Here is a 19,756-nt window from a genome sequence, read left to right on the forward strand (position 1 = left end):
AACTGGAAAAAGCTGGAGATGGAACAGGTTTTTAAGCAAGTGCAGGGGCAGGGTAAGGGGGAGGGGAGGAAAGAAGAAAAGGGAAGGTCTGTGATAGGGTGGAAGGCAGGAGAGATTAAGAGACACTAAGAGAAATTAAGAGATGGTGCAAGGCAAAAGGAGATGGTAATGGGACAAATTAAGAAACAAAAGATGGCTCTAGATGGAAGGCAGAAGAGATTAAGAGATATTAAGAGAGATTAGGAGGTGGTGCATACTCCAGTAAGGACTAAAATTACAAATAGGATTCCAGTGGAGATTTAAATTCAGAACTCAGACACATCCTTCCCCCCCTCCCCCATAACCCATGACCATTGAGTGTGGCTGGGGGCCAAGAAGGTGTGCAGCATTACATTTAAGAAGAAGACAGAAAAAGATGGGTTATAAATACAAGCAAACAAAAGGATGAGAGACAGGCCTCGACCAACTCAAAAAAAATCAGCAGCAAGTGGGCTTCAACCAAAAGAGCAGGTGGGAATAAAAGTTAAAAGAAAGAACTTAAAGTAAGGCCAAATCCAACAATTTCTCACAATGTTTTTCATGAATATATATAATAACACTGTCATCTTCCAAAGCTTTTCAAAAACATATGGTTCAGTTTTGAAGGTATGAGTTTTTAGAATCAGAATTTCTGTTTACAATTAATTTTTAGGCTGATTAAATGTTCTTGAGACAACCACAGTTAGAATGCCTACATTGCTCTGGGACTTGTAGATTAGGAGCTGATTGAGGAACTAAAGTGTTTATAAGTGTTGAAAGGTGGGCTATCAACATAGAAATACTTCCTCTCTTCAATCAACTCTTATCCACGTATCCCAATGGCTCAGCAAGTTTTACCAGTGAGTAGCTGAGTCATACAGACCAGAAAGGTCTCAGGGTCAACCCCGTTCTACGTTGAATTTGTTGATCTCTGCGGGGCTGGTTGAAATGATACTACAAACTGTCCTCAGTTCTTCTAATTTAGGAAGAAGAAAATTGGCCACAGTTCCAGTGGCCCCACTGGGAAACATACATGTGAGGGCCCTGGTTGGGGTCACGATACAATTCACTGCGATGCCTACTTTGGTAAATTAGCATACTGGGGGCGATTTTAATCCTACTCGCTCAGCAGAAACCTGGCGGGTGGGCGTTTAAAATCACTCTCTTAGCTGTCCAAAAGCCGCCATGATCGCAACATCTGCAATTTTAACCTGCTCTCCTGAGCAGGCAGCAAGGACACACGCCCGGAGCCAACAGGGTCCTTCTTTACATATGCATGTTGCGGCCCGATGACATCATTGAGACCCGACTGTAATTTTAACTCTGGACTGAGCGGGGAATCCACCTGGAGTTAAAATCGGGGCCCAGTGGATTTATCTATGAATAAGGGCCACTTGGGGGAGGAGCTAGAACCAACATCCCTTATTTTGATAAAACTCAAAGGCCTAGAAATTCAGTTGGGCGCGCCAGCCGTTAGCGCCTTAGGAGGAGTAGATCTCGAGCGCTAGGCGCTTATCGCCCGGGCGCAGCGCGATCTGCGCCTCTTCCCAACTTCAGGACACATTTAGCGCCGGCGCAAAGTCTTAGCGCGCGCCCTGCTGCGCGCGCAGATCATGACGTCATTTAATAGTGCAACGCCCTTTGTGCGCCCCAAACCGGAACTTCACTCGCACCGGCCCATTGTGCGCCGGGCGGCCCGAGCGACTGTGAAGTGGGACGGTACACAGGCCAGCCGGGCCACGGGGAGCGCAAATTAAAGGGCACTTACCCAGCAGTATAAAGGCCAGCCATTTTGCAGCATTCACTCTTGTGCAACGGTTTTTTGGACAGAGACCAAGGAGGAGAGTTTACTGGTTTGGACCAACACTTGGACAGGTATTTTTGGCTCAGGCCAGAGCTTACCAATTATCTTTGCCTTCATTCAGAGCTCAGTGTTTGCCAGCATATAATGGGGGCTGCATTGGGTGGCAACGCTGAATTTCAGCCTTATGCCAGAAGGGCTTACAGACGCCGTGAGAGAGTGGCAGCCCTGGCTAGACGCAGAGGGGGCAACAGGCGTCGCCAACTGAGGCCTTACCCACGCAGGGTATACCACCAGCAGACCTCCTATCTGACCATGTCTGCCGCGATGTGTGTTAGGAGGCTGCGATTCCGAAGGGAGGCGGTTGCAGACATCTGCCGGCTGCTTCAGAGAGATCTGCAGCCACAGCTGATGCGCAGGACGTCTCTGTCGGTGGCAGTGAAGGTGACGGTGGCTCTCAATTTCTATGCCTCCGGCTCCTTCCAATCCGCTACTGGGGACATCGCTAACATCTCCCAGCTCGCCGTGCATTGCTGCATCCGCCAGGTGACCGAAGCCCTTTTCAGAAGGAGACATCAATTCATCTCCTTCCCCATGACCCTGGACAGGCAGCAGCAGCGTGCAGTGGGGTTTGCAAGAATAGCGGGCTTCCCCATGGTGCAGGGCGCCATTGACTGCACGCATGTGGCTTTGCGGGCACCTCTTGAGCATGCCGAGGAGTACCGCAACCGGAAGGGCTACCATTCCCTCAATGTACAGCTGGTGTGTGACCACAGGCAGCGCATCCTAGCTGTCAATGCCCGCTTTCCAGGCAGCAGCCACGATGTCTTTATCCTGCGACAGACAACTGTGGCTGACATGTTCCAGGCACAGCCTCCCCCAAGAGGATGGCTTATCGGGGACAAAGGCTATCCTTTGTGTACCTGGCTCATGACCCCGCTCCGCGCGCCCACGACCCCTGCTGAAGAGGCATACAACGAGAGCCATCAAGCGACGAGGAACCTCATAGAACAAACAATCGGCGTGCTCAAGCAACGGTTCCGCTGTCTCGATCGCTCCGGGGGAACCCTCCAGTATTCGCAGGATCGAGTCTCCCAATTCGTTGTCGTTTGCTGCATGCTGCACAACCTGGCTATCTGCAGGACTCAGGCACTGCCACCTCACGTTGGACCACCACCTCAGGAGGAGGAGCAGGAGGAGCATGAGGACGACGAGGACGAGGAGTACCAGCCCAGGAGGGACGCACAAGGTCCAAGTTCCGCCCGTCGGCGGCTTATTGAACGTCACTTCTAGGCCCCCTGTCAGGGAATGGCTTGTGCCAATGATAGAACATGATTGCAGCCGCTCCGCAAGCCCTCAGCCGGTTAAGGCAACAAACACTTCAAAGATCAAACATGGACAATGTGAATAAATAAAATGCTTTATTGTACAAACTCTGGGCCCTTCCCACATGAAAACCAAAAACAGACGAAACCCCCAAAAAACACTCAAACACATTACTCGCTCCCACAACCTGGAGAGGATTAACAAAATAGGGCAACTAAAATGGCCGTCATTCTCGGCCTTCGTCAAAAACAAACATCACATCATCGGCCTTCAAAAAACAAACATCCAATTCTCGGCCTCAAGAAACAAACACAAATGGCCACACATTCGACTATTTGGCCCGCTAGGGCGATGCCTTGGCCATCTTTGGGTGGCCCCTGCCCGCCCTGCTGCTCCGCCTCAAAGTAAGGCCATTGGCTGCTGCAAGGCTGGGGGCAGGCTCCTGAGGGGCACATGTCGTGACGGCAGATGCCCTTGGGGGTCGGCCTAGTCGAGGTCTGGCCGTCGAGCGGGCGGCTGTTGATTGCTGCAGCTGTGGCTGGCCAGCATCAGTCGCTGCAGCAGCTCCTGGCAGCTCCACTGGGGGAGTGGCAGTGGCGGCTGGAGGAATGGCAGCAAGCTGGCGGATGGCAGGCGTTCGCTGGTCGCCTGAGACACTGGCACTCGCCCGGGCCAGCACTGCAGCATGCGCACCAATCTGCCGAGGGACAGACCGCTGTGCTGCTGCAGCGCGCCGGGTGCCCTGGCGATGCCTGGCTGACACAGCGAGTGTGGCAGCAGTGAGTGCCCGTGTTGACCTGTTCACTGACCGCAGCAGAGCAGCCAGTGACTGGACGGCACCACTGATCACCTGGCCAGTCGCTGACAGATCTGCCCGGTATTCCGCCCGACTGGTGGCCTCTAAGGGCCTGAACTCGGCCACACTCCGAGAGAGGGAATCGATGGACTCAGGCAACCGTGCCACTGCCGCCATGAGCTCCGTGTGCCGGCGCTCCGAGTCCGCGGACAAGTCTTCGAGGCGTTCCATCTCCTCGGCGAAGAGCATCTCCTGACTGGAGGCCGGACTCTCCCGCTGGGGAGAAGGCCGCCGAGCTGGCCGACCCTTCCTGCGTTGCTGGAGGCCGCTGGGCCCAGCAATTGGACTCCCCTCCGACGCATCCCCCCTCTGGGGAGAAGGCCGCCGAGCTTCCACCCCCTCCCGCCTTTCTGCAGCACGCAGGTCCCAGGAGCTCCCCTCCCGTTCGACACTTCCGCCACGCTGCCCTCCAGGGAAGACGTGTCCCCTACATTGGCCTGGGTGGCCGCGGCTGAGGGTTCCCCTGATGGGCCGCCTTCCTCTTGCTCCTCCTCCTGCTCCTCCTCGGAGGGTCTGTCACTGGCAAGTTGAGGGACCTCCTCTTGACCATCTGAAAACAGGAAGGCACAAGAGTAGCTTTAGAGTGAGGAGAGGGCGTCAGTGCGGGATGCATGAGTGGTGGCATTCAGCGCATTGGTCGGACAGTGGCAAAGGATGTAGATCTGATGCGCAAGTGGGACGAGAGAGGTGCAAAAGGTGATGTCCTTACCATTGCTGCCCAGAACAGGGTCGGCATCTCCACATGCAACGGGCCCAATCACCTGGCCACCCATGAGGCGCTCCACGCGATGTTGCAGGTCGGTGAGTGGCTGGATATGGGGTCGGCCTCCCCCGGTCGCAGTCCGGCTCTTGCGATTATTCGCCAGCTTGGCCTGCAAGAGAAAGGACGGCCTCTAAGTACAGTGTGTCGCCGTGATCTTGTGTGCACTGCCTCCCATGGTAGAATAGCCTGGCCAGTGTGTCGCCGTGATCTTGTGTGCACTGCCTCCCATGGTGGAATAGCCTGGCCAGTGTGTCGCCATGATCTGGTGTGCACTGCCTCCCATGGTGGAATAGCCTGGCCAGTGTGTCGCCATGATCTGGTGTGCACTGCCTCCCATGGTGGAATAGCCTGGCCAGTGTGTCGCCATGATCTGGTGTGCAATGCCTCCCATGGTGGAATATCTTGGCCAGTGTGTTAAGTGCAGAATGTGCAATTGATGCTCATGCCTGTCCCATAGCTGCTGGATGAAGGCTGGCCATTAGAGCTTTCAGGTCCCTTTGCCCATAATGTGAGGTGCACATGCAAGGATGAGGAGGTCATTGGAAAGGGTACTCACCCTGACAATGCGCGTGAGGTCATTTAACTTTTTGCGGCATTGGGCACCGGTCCTGGGGACGTCGCTGTTGGCTGACAGCTTGCTGGCGACATGCCTCCAGGCTCTCCTGTAGACGCGGACCGTCGCCTTCTTGCCATTGTCCGGGTACAAAACATGGCGCCTCTTCTCCACAGCAGCAAGCAGCACACTCAGATCACGCTCTGAGAAGCGCTGCGCACGTTCACGGGCCTTCTCCATGTCTTCAGGCGCTATTTGGGTCCAGCAGCAGTGTTCAGGCCTAGCTGGAGGGCTCCACTATCCAGGGCGTGGCAGCAGACACAGTCGACCCTTCCCCCTTAAGAGCTGGCCGGCGCCAGGGTGTCTGCTGTCAATCACGAGATGGCCGCACCTGCGCTGCGCCCGGCCTCGGCGCTATCGATCACCACCTCCGGCTTAGCGCCCAAAGAGAGGCGTCCAGCAGCAATTTTAGCGCTCGCCCGAACTAATAGGGCGAAGCTAATGAATATCGGAGAAGTGGCATAGATTTGGCGGCGGCCGCAAACTTTAGCGGATGCCCCATTTAGTGCCCCAAAAGTGGCGTCAATGAATTTCTAGGCCAAAGTTCACTCAAAATTAATTACAAAAAACTTTTAAACTTAATTTTGAAGATTTAACAGGAGATCTGCCGACTGCACAACCAGAACTCAACAAGGAGTCAAAGCCTTCAGGAGAGGAGTTGAGGGGAGAAAAATTAGCAGAGAAAATTTGCACGGAATTATTTTTTAAAGAAAAATTCACATAACCAACAGAAGATTTCCCACCTTCATTTTGGGTGAAATCCTAATTTTGAGTGAACTTTGAGTCTATCAAGATGTGGGATAATGGGGGCAAAGTTCATTATTGCCCAGGAATGGGAGCTAACTTCGGAAAAGTTTGAGATTTAGCGCCAGGCGCTAATGAATCTCGCTGCACGCAAAATTCAGTGTCATCACTCAAAGAAAGGATTGAAGCGCTAAATCAAGCACTAATGACCTAGCTCAGTGGCGTTAGATTTGGTCGAGAAATTCGGTGGGCTGCACCACCAGTTAGCACCCAAAGAGGGCACTTAGTGGTATTAGCGCCACTGGCCACGCCTCCCGCGAAATTTAGCGGGGCGCTAATGGCGGCATTAGCCTGTAGCGCTGCGCCGCCACCGATGATGTCATCGGTGTGCGCAGCGCCCCACTACCACCCCGATCGCGATATTTGGTCACGCCCCCCGCGGTAACACCGGTCGCAATTTGCAACCAGTTCAGGGGGGCCTACCTGCGGCAGTAGTGGCGCTAATTAAAGGGGAGGTGCGGGGAGGCCATTTTTTTTGCTGGCTGCCTGCCAGCACCTCCTCGTGCCACCGTCCCCGGCCTCCTGAGCACCCCCCGCCCCCCCAGGCAGTGCCGGCTGTATCCCAAGAGCCCGGCACTTCTCCTCGGTGCCGGGCTCTTTTGCCGGCACTTGCGATCTCCGATCGCGCTGGTGCAGGCCCCTCCCCTTTAAGAAGGGGAGGAAGGCCTGCAGTACCGCAGCGCGCCGTGCCGCAGCGTGTGGCGCTGCGGCACATTGCGCTGCGATATTCAGTTGCAGCGCCCCAAGAGGGATGCGGGGCGCCTCGAGCAGCGCCCCGCTTCCGTTTGGGGCGCTGAAACTGAATACCAGGATGGCGCAAGCGGCTCCATCCGGAGCTGTAATTCTGGCGCCCAGGCGAGCTTGGCGCCCCGTTTTCTAGGCCAAAGCGCTAACCAATTTCAGGTGCAGTCTTATCGCTAGTTATCATCGCCACAGGCTCTTTCCAGTTCTTAAAGGGGAAGATCAATCATGCTGCAAAACCTCATTCTCAGCATTGCTGGTTCTGCAGCTGTTCAGCAAGCAGCAGAAGGCCAAGGAGAAGGAACCGGACCACTGAGGAAGTGTCATTATGGCAAATCAACGGCCCAGGGAGAGACCTCGCAGATTCAGTGACCAAGCTTTGGTCCTCGCTGTGGAGAGACGGAGGGCAGCGCTGTACCCAGCAAGTGGCAGGAGGTCCTCGCCGCAAGTCTTCCGCGCCATGTGGAAGGAGGTTGCCCAGCAGGTCTCGGGCAGCACTGTGGTCCCCAGGACCCACACACAGTGCAGGAAGAAATTTAACAACCTCACTCGGATGGTCAGGGTGAGTAAATGCTTCAACAAATGCTACATACCACCATCTGAACCACAATCTTCGCACAAAGCACCAAACCCCCAGCACTCACCCACCAACAATTTCTACCTACCAACACTCACACCCATATCTCACACCTTCCACACAATGACAGCTATTCAACTATGGCAGGCACACCTCCCAAACACATTGCTCCACACTCACTCACACACTTTCCTTTCTCTTGCAGGCCAAGGGTGCTCACAACAGGAGGGAGCAGGAGTGCACAGGCAAATCATTGGCGCCAGGTTGTGGGCGCCGTGGCCACTGGCGACATTGATCCCCTTGGGGATAACAATGGTATATTCATCCCTACTGCTTCTTCTCACATCCCACTTCCCCCTCACCCCACAAACCTGTCCTACTTTCCAGCAAATCATGCTGTATGCATGCCTTTCTCCCTTCCTGCCCCCGTCCCCTCACCTTAACCTGACTCTTGTGCCTTTCTGCTTTCAGATAATGAGCAAGCACCTGAGCAGCCTGTCCGTGAGGACACCGTAGAGAGCGAGGCTGGAGAAGAGGAGGAGGAAGAACACACCGTGTCACTGCATGTCTCATCCGCAGACAACAGCACAGATACTGGCATTACACGTTCTTTAGAGGCTGGTATAGTAGCGGGATCTGCGCAGTGTGATGTACTGGGAACAAGCAGGCTGCAGCAAGGCCAGGGGGAAAGGATAGCTCGGGAGTGAGCTCCCTGGAGGGCGAGTTTGCGCGTGAGTTCTGCTGCACAGGACTCAGATGAGGACCTCAATGGGGAACCCTTTAGAAGAAGGGTGATGGGCATGCTCACGGAGATAATAGGTGCAATGACAAGGGTGCCCGAGAGCCTCTTGGCAATGGTAAGGAGCGTGGAGGAGTCCACCTCCAACATTGCACAGAGCTCTGCGCACATCATGGAGCCCATCATTTGCAATCTGCAAAGGATGGTGGGCTTCCAGAGAGACCGTGGCGACCCAGACTGTTGTATCCGTGTATTAATGGAGACACGGAATGCAGGAGTTGGTTTAACAGGTGTTTACTGAACAAAGTCTGGGGGTGAACTAAAAGATACAAGACACTATACAGGCTTATATACCCGAGTGGTCACTACCGGTATTACAGTAAACAGGGGCTCTTAAAGGTACATACACTACAATTCCTCCCCTTTTAGATAATTAGTACATAACATTTTAAGTAATCATTAATTAACATGTTTACAAGAACAATAATCTACACATTTGCTGCAGTTAATCAATTATAAGTCAGTCTCTCTGGAGGCTTCCTGACTCGGTCCGGATAACGCCTCGGTGGTGTAGTAGGTTCTTTTGGCAAGGTCGATTCGGCTTGAATGCCAGTGTCGGGTTCATCTGGTTCCAGTATCACCGGATCGGAGGTAGATACTATGGGTATCTCTGCTTCATCATTAGGCGTATAGAGTTGTGGTGTAGGTTGTCCCTTTTCGGATGACTCTATGATCTGGTCAGCATGGCACCTTATTATGCTTTCTCCAATGTCCACGGTATACATCAGTGGTCCTAGTCGTGTGCAAATAGTTCCAGGCTGCCATTTCTCGGTACGGTAGTCCCGGGCCAAAACTTGTTGACCTATCTGGAAGGTTCTAGTTGGCCTTTCATTCATGCCTTGAAATTGCCGGTTCTCTACGTCCCTTCTGATGTTTGGCTTGATCAAATCCAGCCGGCATCTTAGTCTTCTATTGAAAAACATCATGGCGGGAGTTTGGTTTGTAACCACATGTGTTGCATTCCTGTATGCAAACAAGAAGTTATCTACCTTATGTTGTAGATTTATGAATTCATTACCCATGGCCTTTATGGCTTTCTTGAAGGTCTGGACAAACCTTTCAGCTAATCCATTGGTGGCGGGATGGTATGGGGCGGACGTGTAGTGCTTAACCCCATTGTTTTTTTAAGAACTTCCTGAATTCTTCGGACACAAATTGCGGTCCATTATCAGAACCGATCTGTTCAGGCAGCCCATTCCTGGCAAATATGGTCCTTAATACTGTGATGGTTTTTTCCGTGGTGGTGGAGGACATCTTTATTACCTCCGGCCACTTGGAGTGTGCATCAACCGCGATTAAGAACATTGAGTCCATAAATGGACCAGCAAAGTCGATGTGTACCCTTTGCCATGGAGATGAGGGCCACTCCCATGGATGTAGAGGGGCTTGTGGTGGGGCGTTTTGGACCTTCTGGCATCCTAGGCAGCTCTTGGTCATTTCTTCGATGTCTCCATCGATACCTGGCCACCACACAAACGCTCTGGCTAGGTTCTTCATTTTCACTCCACCCAGATGCCCCTCGTGAAGCTCCTTTAGCACTTTATCCTGGAGTTTGGGTGGAATCACCACTCTGGATCCACACATCAAGGTTCCTCGGCACACTGACAGCTGTTCTCTTCTTTGCGAGAATGCTGGCAACAATGGTTCGCCATGTGCTGGCCATCCCTTCACCGTTAAATCGTAGACTCGTGAGAGAGTCGGGTCATTTCTCGTTTCCTTTTCAATGGTAGAATTTGTTACTGGTAGACATTCCACTATGGTTGAGTGGAACATCTCCACTGGGTCCACTGTAGGTGCCTCTTCTACCGTTGGCAACGGTAGGCGCGATAAACCGTCAGCATTCCCATGCTGTTTTGATCCTTTGTATTCTATGTCATATTGGTGTGCCCCTAGGAAAAGGGACCACCTCTGTAGCCTTTGCGCTGTCATAATGGGAACGCCCTTTTTAGGGTTGAATATGGAGACGAGGGGTTGATGGTCAGTCAACAAGGTAAATTTTTGTCCGTGTAGGTAATGGTTGAATTTCTTCACTCCCCACACCAGGCTGAGTGCTTCCCTGTCGATCTGGGTGTAGTTACGCTCAGCTGAGTTCAATGAGCGTGACGCAAAAGCTATCGGCCGCTCCGAGCCATCAGGGAATCTATGCGATAATACTGCTCCTACGCCGTAAGGGGATGCATCGCACGCCAGTCTGATTGGCAGTGATGGGTTGTAATGAGCCAACACTTCCCTGGACGTGATCAAGCCTTTGCATTTATGGAAGGCACGTTTACAGTCTTCGCTCCATTTCCAAATTACTCCAGTTTGTAGCAGTGCATTAAGAGGGTGCAGAACAGTTGACAAGTTCGGTAAAAATTTATGATAGTAATTTATCAATCCCAGGAACGACCTTATTTGTGAGACATTTTCAGGTGCTGGGGCTTTTATGACTGCTTCAATTTTTTCAGGTGACTTATGCAACCCTTCTTCGTTAATTATATGGCCACAATATGATATTTGTTTCTGGAAAAATTTGCACTTGGGGCAATTTGCTCGTAGGCCCCGTTCTCTCAGTCTAGTGAACACCTGCTCCAAACTGGCAAGGTGCTCGTTGTCGTTTTCTCCTGTTACAAGGATGTCGTCTAGGTAGCATTGAGTCCCCGGAATCCCTTGGAGGACTTGCTCCATAGCTCTTTGCCAGATAGCTGGAGCTGATGCTACTCCGAAAACCAGTCGATTGCACTGGTACAGGCCTTTGTGTGTGTTTATCGTGAGATACTTTTTAGAGGCCTCCTCAACCTCCATCTGTAGATATGCCTGTGCCAAATCAATTTTGGTGAAACGTTTCCCTCCGGATAGTGAGGCGAAAATATCTTCTATCCTCGGAAGAGGATACTGTATCGTGTGAAGGACCGGGTTTACAGTCACCTTGATGTCCCCATAGATGCGAATTTTTCGCTGTTCTTCAGATTTATCATTATTCAACGTTTTCTTCATGATCGGGACGATGGGTGTTGCCCACTCGCTCCAATCTATCTTGGATAACACGCCTGCCTTTTCCAAATTCTCCAGCTCTGCCTCGACTGCTGGACGAATTGCGTATGGCACCGGCCTTGCCTTAAAAAACTTGGGAATTGCCGCATCTTCCACTTTTATTGAGGCGGTGACGCCTTTCAAGGTTCCTAGTTCCTGTTGAAACACTTCTTTGGCGTTGGCCAAGATGTCTTTTAATCGTTCAGGTATGACGTCATCATCATTTTTTTTCTTACTGGTCACCGTCAGTGCCTGAATGGAGTGCCAGTCTAAACGTATCTTCCTGATCCATTCACATCCCAACAGCGGTGGACCACCATCTTGCAGAATGTATAAATACAACTTCTGTATTTCCTTGCCGTTGTATACAACAGGCACCCTTATTTTCCCTCTGGGGTATACTTTCTGCCCCGTATATGTCTTCAAGATAATGGATGGGTCTTTCAAAGGTATATGCGGAAATAGCCGCTCGTAATCCCGTCGATTTATGACGGTCAGAGCTGATCCTGTATCTAGGTCCATTTTAACTGGGGACCCCGCTATCGTGAGGGTAACCCAAATGGTCTGGTAATCTTCTTTGGCAATTACATTATGTAATTTGAGACAGCTTAGTCTCTTGTTTCCGGAGTCGCTATCACTCTTCTGGTCTTCGGAGCTACTGTCCGTCATCATTTGTACCTTTCTGTACTTTCCAGATCTGCATACACGTGCAATGTGTCCCATCTTTCCGCTTTGCCTGCATGCTTTGTCCTTGAACCAGCAGTCCTTCTGGTCATGGGTGGATCTGCTGCAGCGATAACATCTCTCGAAACCCCGTGTCATTTCATGGGTGCCGAAGCCCTGTGGCTTTTGCTGTATCTCTGCAGCTCCTCTTGCTGCTGCTTCGTATGATACAGCCATACTGAAAGCCTTGTCCAGTGTCAAATCTTTCTCAGAAAGTAGCCTTTTCTGTGTTCCTTCACTTAGGAGACCGCAGACGAATTTGTCTCATAGAGAATCTGCCAGTCCTGCCCCGAATTGGCAGTGCTTTGACAGCTTTCTTAATTCGGTGAGGTAATCAGCGTTACTTTCATTCTTGTGCTGATTCCTCCTGAAGAATTTGAATCGTTCCGCTATCAGCAGCGGTGTTGGGTTTAAGTGCTCCTGTAGGGTATCAACAATCTCCTTAAAATTCTTGTCCATCGGTTTGGCTGGAGTGATTAAGTTTCGTAACAGCCCGTATGTCCTTGCGCCCATCAGATTTAGAAGTACCGATGCCTTTTTATCATCCTCTACTTCATTCGCTGTGCAATATACCTCCACTCTTTCCACATATGTGGTCCAATCCTCTATATTACTATCGAAAGCAGTAATATTGCCAGTCTTAGGCATCCTGAAAATCAAAAATGGCGCCTCCCGCGCTTTCCTTTCTTCCCTGCCGAGAAAAAATGGCACCTCCCGCGCTTTCCCGCCGCTGCCGCTGCTGACAACGCTGTTCTCCGCGGTTTTTATTTACACAGATATTTTTAATGGTTGGAGACTCGTTCCCGCCGGACTCTCTGGGATTTTTCCCTCCCTCTGCTTGGTCCGAACGCCGACCTGCTTTGCAGCGCCGGCCGTCTCCCAAGTGCTCCACCCTCCATCTCCGTTTGCCTCTGCCTTCCGACTCGCTGCTCGGCCCCGCTGCAGAGCCACCCGATCGAGCCCCAGCCCGCCGCCCAGGAAGGATTAGTGCAGTACCTGCCACCAGCCCGGCTAGCTGGTGAAACCACAGTTTTGTTTTTTTTCTTCGACCTTCATCTGAGGAATCGATCTCCTTGAGGTGCTGCCGAATTGCAGGTAAGTCCGTTTCCAATTCGTCGCCACTGTTGTATCCGTGTATTAATGGAGACACGGAATGCAGGAGTTGGTTTAACAGGTGTTTACTGAACAAAGTCTGGAGGTGAACTAAAAGATACAAGACACTATACAGGCTTATATACCCGAGTGGTCACTACCGATATTACAGTACACAGGGGCTCTTAAAGGTACATACACTACACAGATCTCATGCCGCGTGTGATGGGCAATGTCGCAGCTTCCATTGCAGCACAGGTGGAAGCGACGCAACGTCTTAGTGTTGTAATGCAGTCTATGCTTGGTGGCATCCAATCTCAGCAGGCCAGCAATCTGTGCTCCAGCAGATTGCTAGGGATGCTGAGGTGCTGCTCCAGGGAAGTGGCAGTGGGTCAGTGGAGTAGGAAGTTGCTGTCCTCTCAGGATGACAGCATTCCTGCTCCCACCACTGCCATTCCGCCATTGCCCTTGTCACTGCCTGTCATCCAGCCAGCCCAGACTGCCGCCCATACTGAGGTGGCGCAGTCTACAGCCGGCCCTTCCAGGCCCAGAGCTGGTCGAGGGCATCCTGCAAGGCCATCTGAAGTCTCCTGCACGGACACTCAGCAGCCTTCCACCCGCCATGCTACAGCCACTGGGCCAACACTTCATAAGAGCATTGATAAATGTATTAATTGGGTTTGGATGATTTTGTGGTGTGTCTCATTTCAGCTTTGTGCTGTGATATGGCCTGCGACAGGGGTGGAATGATGGGGATGTGGTGAGCAATGGGGATCTGGGGTTTAATTTATTGGAACCACAGTCTGATGAGGCGATCACGGACCGCCCTTCCAGAAGGCCAATTGAGTGGCTGCCTCCTCCCTCGCTCCTGTTCCTCCTCCTCCTCCTCATCTTCCTCTTCCTCTTCCTCTTCCTCCTCATCCTCGTCCTTGTCCTCGTCCTCCTCCTCCTCTCCCTCTTCCTCCTCCTGAGGTAGTCCCGATATCCCTGGTAGCAAGGGCTGGGCCCTCATGATGGCCAAGTTGTGGCGCATGCAGCAGACCACCACAAAATGGGACACCCGCTCTGGCTAGTACTGGATGGCTCCTCCCGAGCGGTCAAGGCAGCGGAACCGTTGCTTGAGCACCCCGATGGTCTGCTCGATGATGTTGCTGGTGGTAGCATGGCTCTCATTATATGAGTGCTGAGCAGGAGTGCTGGGGTTGCGAGGGGAGTCATGAGCCAGGTGGAGAGCGGATAGCCCTTGTCTCCAACCAGCCAGCTGCGAGCTTGATGTGGCAGCTGGAAGAGTGCTGGCACACCGGTCTGGCGCAGGATGAAGGCATCGTGGCTGCTGCCGGGATAGCGGGCATTCGCATTGAGGATTCGCTGTCTGTGGTCGCACACCAACTGCGCATTAAGTGAGTAATAACCTTTGCGGTTACGGAAGACCACAGGATTGTTATGCGGTGCCCGCAAAGCCACGTAGGTGCAGTCAATGGCACCCTGCACCATGGGGAATCCCGCTATCCTGGCAAAGCCACATGCACATTCGTCCTGCTTCTCTCTGGTGATGGGGAAGGAAATGTAGTTCCTTCTCCTACTGCAGAAAGCTTCTGTGACCTCCTGGATGCAGCGATGGACGGTGAACTGCGAGATGTTAGCTATGTCTCCTGTTGCAGACTGGAAGGAACAGCTGGCGAAGAAATTGAGGGCAACGGTGACCTTGACTGCCACTGAGAGAGCCATGGTCGCCCTGATCTGAGGCTTGAGGTCTGGTTGCAGGAGGTGGCAGAGTTCAGTGACCATATCCTTCCTGAAGCGGAGCCTTCTAATACACTGCCCCTCGCTTAATTGGAGGTAGGAGAAGTGCTCTTGGAATAGCCTCGGAGGGTAAGACCTCCTGTTGAGAGCCCTGATGGCCCTCCTCCTCCCTCTGGCCACATCTTGAAATCATTCTCGCTGCCTCCGCTCCCTCCGCAGTAGATCCTGGAGGGCAAGGTCGACAGCCAGTACAGCCCCCATTAATGTAATGATGTGTAGCACTTTGACATTTTTTCAGATTAAATGTAACAAATTTTTAGTAGCCACAACACCCCTGATACTAAAGAACCTTTAAATGACTGAATTCATCTCTTGCACAATCGCAAACTGACAAGGAAGCAGTGAAACAGCAGTAACCTGACAGCTGCGACTCATCCCTTTAAATAGCACCCCTGGAGCTGCCATTCACCTGCTTCACGCCTCCTCTTCCTGTCATTGTTGGGGCGAGGCGCTAAGGCAGGGGGTGATAATCAATTTGGCAGATCGGGCACGCAGTGCATGCTCACTGACGTCAAGATCTGCCTGGCGCTAAAGCCCCAAGTGCTAACTGTTAGCAGCGGTGCTAAGGGGTGACTGGATTTGGCGTGTGGTGCTGGATTCGCCTCGCCCTGGCACTACTTCATTAGTGCCCTGTTAGCACCATCGCCAGGCGTTAACGGGAGGCGCTAACCAACCGAATTTCACCCCCAATTAGTTCTGGAGAATGGAACACTTTTCCATTTTTTCATCGTTGAGCAGATCCAAATAAGTTCCATTTACCTCCATTTGGTTTCAACCATGGCTCAATGCGTAGCACCTTCGCCTCTGAGTCAGATGGTTCTGGGTTCAAGTCCTACTCCAGGTACTTGAGCACAAAAATCTAGACTGACACTCCAGTGCGGTACTGAGGGAATGCTGCACTGTCGGAGGTGCCGTCTTTTGGATGAGACATTATTTTGAGGCCCTGTCTACTCTCTCAGGTGGACGTAAAGGATTGCACGGCACTATTTCGAAGAAGAGCCAGGGAGTTCTCCCCGGTGTCCCGGTCAATATTTATCCCTCAATCAACATCACAAAAACATTGCTGTTTGTGGGCGCTTGCTGTGCACTAAATTAGCTGCTGCATTTCCTATATTGCAACAGTGACTACACTTCAAAAGCATTTCATTGGCTGTAAAGCACTTAGGGGCGTCCTGAGGTCGTAAAAGATGCTATATAAATGAAAGTCTTTTTTCTTTCTTTCCCAGTTCAAATCCAACAACTCTAAAAGGCCAATGTAAAACTCCTTTCACTTTCCCTCAGCACTAAGGCTTAATGCCAACTTCAAGAGTACAACTCCTGCTGCCTGACTGTCTAATTCCCACACCCTGCACCAAACTCATTTCACTTCGGACTCTTACAATGTCGGAGAAGAGATTTGCAGCCCATCAGTCTGGGTTGGATATAAACCTAGAGGTAAAAGGAACTCACTGCGCTACCCAAATCTCAAAATGAAAACTTTGTACTTCGGACATAATAATCTTTTTAATAAAAATAAACAGCAAGGATAATTAGAGCCTTAAAGAATTGAAGAAAGAAATAAAGAATTTATATTTATGCAGCGCTATTCATGACCTCATGATGACCTAAAGTGCCTCACAGCCAATAAAGTACTTTTTGAAGTGTAGTCACTGGTGTAATGTAGGGAAATGTGGCAGCCAATTTGTGCACAGCAAGGTCCCACGAGCAACAATGAGATAAATGATCAGATAATCTATTTTTAATAATGTTTTTGTGGGATAAATGTTGTCCAGGAGACCAGGCGAACTCCCCGGCTCTTCGAATAGTGCTATGGGATCTTTTATACCTGCCTGAGAAAGGAGACAGCAGGCTGGATTTTCATTGAGGAGGCGTGTAGGAGGCGGGACTACAACTTTCGGGGTTGTAGTCCTACCTCCATCGAGTTGTGGCCAACCCACGCAATTTTCACTTGATTGACCTTGTTGAGCCTGCCCAGCGAGTTCAGCAGGCCAATTAAGGGCCACCCGGCAACAGGTGACGTCACAGATTGACATTTCATCTGTCAAAAGCTTTTGACAGATGAAATATCAGCGTTTGACAGCTCTTTGAAGCTGTCAAACACTGACAATTTGTACTCCAAGTTAATTCCTTCCTCTCAGGCTAATTTAGAGATCTCTCCAGAACAGAAAGCTGAATGCTGCAACTTTTGACAGCTCACGGCCATTCTGCTTTCTGTGCTGGTGAGATGAGGGACTCCCGAGACCTGAAGGAAGGAAGGCTGTAAAGGTAAGTAAAACTTCTTTAAACACTTTACACACACCAAACACACTTACCTCTGCACTCATGCACCCATCACTCACCTGAACAATGGACATCTCGAACCCTCCAAGCCCTTCAGCCCGACGGTCCGCCTCACTAACTTGGCGTGGTTTGGAGCCGTCGGGAATCCCACACTTCAGCAATAAAAATAGGGATTAGGCTAAAAACTGCCTGTTAACTACCTGTTAACAGGCAGTTAATTGGCACTAATCCCCTTCCCGCCTCGGGGAGACGGGTCCCAGCACAGGTCGGGTACCCGCCTCCTTTGAAACTGGCATGGAGGCGGGTTGGGGGCGGGATGGGTTCGTGCCCCCTGATTTCGAGATTTTAACTCCCCCACACGCCTCCAATCCCGCCTCCACGGCCCAATGAAAATTCTGCCCAGGGCCTCAGTTTAGCATCTCATCCGAAAGATGACAGGTGTGCTAAAATCGCCCGGGCCTCACCCTCTGGGGGATCAGATGGATCGCCATCCTCGTTAACCCTTGCACCCCCGATTCACATCCCAGGTTAAAAGCAAGGCTATAGTAACAGGAAAAGATACCAGAAACACAAAAATGACATAAGCATCTCGGAGTCTCATCCCGGAAATTCCCATTTTGCAAGAAATTAGTATGATTAATGGTGACAGCAGTGAACTCAATCTAATAGAGGCCTTATCTCCTTATTCACTCACACAATGCTGTTTTACAAAACCATTACTTTATCACTTTCCATTTCCAACACAAGTAATTAAAAGAGCAGGTCAAAACACTCCTGTCATCAAATAAATGGTGAAGGACGGAGTTGAAAGCGATGTATTGATGTCAGTAGACTTCACACTTGCCATTCCAATCACTTAAGAGAGGGTCATACTTAAACTGTATTGTATTATTGACACCTTGAGTATTGTGCCCAGTTCTGGTCACCAATACACACTCTGGAGCTGGTGCAGCTCCGCAGGCCTCAGTTATGAGAAAAACAATTCATGGAAAATAGTGCAGGGAATGCCAAGATTTTCCGATATGCTTTCCGGGCAGCCGAGACTCCAGTCCAGGAATGCACATTCGGAAATTGTCCCTAAAGAGAATTTTATATGTGATGGTGACCAGGAGCCAATGTAGCACAGCATGGAAAAGGGTGATGGGCAACAACAACAACTTGTATTTGTATAGCGCCTTCAATGTAGTAAAACGTCCCAAGGTGCTACACCGGAGTATATTAAGACAAAAAATTTGACACCGATCCACATAAGGATAAATTAGGGCAGGTGACTGAAAACTTGGTCAAAGAGGTGGGTTTTAAGGAGCATCTTAAAGGAGGAAAGAGAGGCAGAGAGGTGGAAAGGTTTAGGCAGGGAATTCCAGAGCTTAGGCAACAGAAGGCACGGCCACCAAAGGTTGAGCGATTGTAATCAGGGATCCTCAAGAGGGCAGAATTAGAGGAGCGCAGATATCTCGGGAGGTTGTGGGGCTGGAGGAGATTACAGAGATAGGGAGGGGCGAGGCCATGGAGGGATTTGAAAAGAAGGATGAGAATTTCTGAAATCGAGACTTGGTGAGGGATAGGATATGGGCAGCAGAGTTTTGGGTGAGCTGAAATTTGCAGAGGATGGGGGACGGGAGGCTGATCAGGAGAGCATTGGAATGGTCAAGGCTGGATATGACAGAGGCATTAGGTTTCAGCAACAGATGGGTTGAGGTAAGGGCAAAGGTTGGAAATGCTACGGAGGCGAAAGTAGGCAGAGAGGCAATGGGGCCAGAAGCTCAGCTCAAGATCAAGTAGGATGCTGTGGTGGTCAACAGTTTGTTTCAGTCTGGGACAGTGGCCGGGGAGGGGAATGCAGTTGGTACCAACCCCCTCCCTGGCCATTATCTCAGGCAGAGCCTGTGACGGGGGCCAAAGACAACGGGGCAAAAATTGCAGTCTCCGTGACGGCGTACACTCAGTGCACGCCATCATAATCCATCTGAAAGGCCCTGCAACTTCCGGGTCTCCACATGCGCCTGCATATGCGCGAAATCCAGAACTTGCGATATGCCTTGACAAGTTACGCTTTGTAAAATCAGTATCGCTGGTGCAGAGTGGGGCTATTTGCCCAACAACTGCCCAGAAATTGCCCACAAAACTCTTAGGGTGGTAAAAGCAGGCATTGGGGTTGCTTTCACCAGGCCTTAAATTAAACATTTAAAAATCAAAAATGGTGCACATACGTTAGTTTATGCAAATATTGGCCTGGATTAAGATGTTTAAAATTATTTATCAAAAAATTAAATTTTTATTGTATTTGGTGTAATGAAGGGACTTATGAATAAAGTTGAAATTCAGCACATTCATATTTATTAGAATTCTGTACATTGTATAATTATTTGGGGATTCCATTGCATATCATTAGGGGATTCCCTTCATAAATGGCTGCAATGGAATCCTCCTTTGTGATTGGAGGACCAGGCCCACTTGATCTCAGGGATGCTTCCGAACCGCCTGCATCCCTGAGAGCTGTGGGCCTTTACGCAGACGTATGCCTGGAGACCCGAGACTGGAACTCTCC

The sequence above is a fragment of the Somniosus microcephalus genome, chromosome 24 (genome assembly GCF_052327205.1).
Source record: "Somniosus microcephalus isolate GS21.2 chromosome 24, FLI_Smic_1.0, whole genome shotgun sequence".
Classification (NCBI taxonomy): Eukaryota; Metazoa; Chordata; class Chondrichthyes; order Squaliformes; family Somniosidae; genus Somniosus; species Somniosus microcephalus.